The following is a 3,028-nucleotide window of genomic DNA, read 5'->3' on the forward strand; positions in this document are numbered from 1 at the left end:
AAGCAGTGATCAGCTAAACAGCACAGGAACCTGGAATTTATAGGGATTACATTGCCACAGAGTACTTGTGTGTGTTTTGGGGGATGTGGTGGAGTTTGGATGGGGGCAATGTTAAGGTTACAGCCAGTGTATTTGCAAATATACTCCAGTAGGTTGGGAGGTTATGAGAAAGAGAAAGAAAGAAATAGTAGAGAAGTATGTGGATGCAGAGAGAGAGGAGAGGGGGAAAAGAGGAGGGTACAAGGGAGGGGAGAGAAAGAGAAAGAAAAAGAAAAATCTCTCTTAGATAAAGGTCTGTATATTTTGGAGGTCTCAGATCCTGCAAGGCATTAGTTTTAGGTACATTTTACTATGTGTCAGGCTAAGTACTTTCATGGATGTTTCATATAACTTTTATAACAGTGCTATAAAGTAGGTGCTATCATTTTTAGATGAGGCTTTGAGAGGTTAAGGTCACACAGCTAGTAAGTAGTGGAGCCTCCTTGTCTCTCTGGCCTCCAGTCACATCCCTTTGCTCTCTGGCTGCCTTTCTCTTTCTCAAGCACACAGTTCTTTGGACTTGGTAGCCCTGTCACCTGGAGTGCTCTTCCCCTAACTCTTTCTATGACTGGGCATTCTCTGTCCAGCAAACGTCCATTTAAGAAAACATGCTTTGGAAGGGACCCACCTGAGCTGAGTCCTAGCTACATTTATTCATTCACTCACGCATTCATTTGATACTTATTAAATGTCTATTATGCCCCAGTCCCTGCTGAAGGCAAGATGGGGGAGAGAAAATATTTCCAAACTTTTCCCTTCAGGGGCTTACAGTTTTGTTAAGGGAGAGAAACAATCAAATACTCACACAGCTGCAAAATTATAGCAATTCCTGAGGAATTAACTCTTGGGTTGAGCCCTGAAGGATGACGTGATGTGATGGAGTCAGAGAGAAGAGGAAAAATGAAGTGCAGGCTGCAGGCAGCCCAGACCTGGTTCCAGGAGAGTGTGCGGTGACTGTGGCTAGGTCTTACAGAGCAGGGCAAAGTAAGATGGGGCAACCTAGGGCACATCACAGAACCTTCAAAGACAGACCATGAACAGTGGGAGATCACGAAGAGTTGGGATATAGTTGACTGCCATGACCCATGAGTTGCATTCAGTGGATACGGAGAGAGAGGGCTGAATGTCCCTTGCCATTGTATATAAGGGATTTGAGCATCTGCTGATTTTGGTATCTGCAGAGGGGCCTGAAACCAACCCCCAGGGATACCAAGGGAAGAGTGGTGTACTTTGGTAATTCCCTTGCAGAGAAGCTCTTCCCTTTTCTTCCTTCCCTCTCCTCCTCTCCCCATCCCCCCTTCTCTCTGCACCCAGACTGCTGTCATTCAGGAAATGACCTATCATTTCCTCTCCTGTTGAGATTTCATTGTGACTTACAGTGGCACATTTACCCCAGGACACCTTCAGCATCGTGAGTTCAGGAGAAGGTCTGGAGGGCTCAGCCAACAGTGGTCACCTCTCCTCTAGGACAGCTTCAGGTATGCATTGCTCTGGCCCAGCAAGCACATGAAGGAAAGCACAGCTTTATCCCTAAACTGAATTCTGTTTTAGAAACATAGACTCTGAGAGAAGCCAAGGAACAAAACTGTTTAAATATCCATTTGTGACTAAATAGTTTTTCAGTTTCACTGAGTTAGGAGGTCAGCTGTCTCAGCTACCGAAGTGTGAGGGGGACAGAGAGTGAGAGGCCTCAGGCCCTGACAGAGGCTGTTCCCAGCCAGGAGGGTTGGGCCTCTCCTCAGCAGAACAAATATTTGTTAGCACTTTACACAAGAATACTCTTGAATGCATTATATTTACATTGCAAATGACCTGTAAATAGCAAAGCGGTTATGTGTACCTGAAATTTGTTATTTGTTTGAAGACAACATATAGATAGAGGATGAGAGAAGTGAGTTTTGGAAGCGGGAGGAGTGCCACAAAAAAGCGAACACCAAATCCCCCAGCAGAACCTCTCTTTGCCAGGGTAGATAGTTAAAAGGACACCTCAAAGTGAATCCCAAATGAATGCTCCATCCAGTCTCTCCCTTGGCAGGTTAAGTGTACCTAGACCTAGAAACCCAACTGACAGTACAAGTTGTCTCTGAGAGGAGTAAACTGACAGCCCCACCCTGGCTCCCTTTCAGGGGTCTCTGGAGCATCCTGGGGTGTTCTCTTCCTGTAGGACCTCCCAGTGCTCAGGCCCTGTGGCCTCTAACACGTTAGCAACTTCTGGAAGGGAAGAGAATGCAACCCCATCTGCTGGAAACAATGTGTCTTCCCCCCTTTCAAGAGCTAGAAATGTCAATATAAGCCAACATTCTTGGGTAGTTGAGGATCATGTGTAGAGGGCATTTTCCTGTATGTTTTTGGATCATGCATTTCCATTTTAAAATGAAAAAGAAAGAAAGGAAAACATTTTAAATAAAGAAGACTTGGCTTGAGAAAAGAGGAAATCTTTATCTCTACAGAAGGATAACAACACTTCACGTTGTAAGGGAAGGTACTGCAGTCTTGTCTCTGCAGCTTTAAAATTGTATTTACATATATTCTACATAAGGGTTACCCTGCATGGTGTGAAGCTTCTGAAAGTATCTCTATCACTCTTCCAAACCAGTCCCCCAACTGAAGCATGAAACCTCATCATTAATAGATTTTTCTAAATGCTTACATTTTTACTTGTTTGAAAATTTCTCTAGAGATATGTTTAACAAACATAAAATCCATCCATTTAAAGTGTATAATTCAATGCTTTTTGTGATGTTCACAGGGTTATTCAACCATCATCACAGTCTAATTTTAGATCATTTTTGTTCCCCTAAAGAGAAAATCCCATAACTGTTAGCAGCCCCCCCATTCTTTTCCACCCACTCCATCCCCAGTGGTAGTCAACTATTAATCTCCTTTCTGTCTGTATAAATCTGCTTTTGCTGGGCATTTCACATAAATGGGATGATACAGTATGTGGCCTTTTGTGACTTTTTTTTTCAATTGTTATATCTTTAAGTTT

The sequence above is a fragment of the Vicugna pacos genome, unplaced genomic scaffold (assembly GCF_048564905.1).
Source record: "Vicugna pacos unplaced genomic scaffold, VicPac4 scaffold_19, whole genome shotgun sequence".
NCBI lineage: Eukaryota > Metazoa > Chordata > Mammalia > Artiodactyla > Camelidae > Vicugna > Vicugna pacos.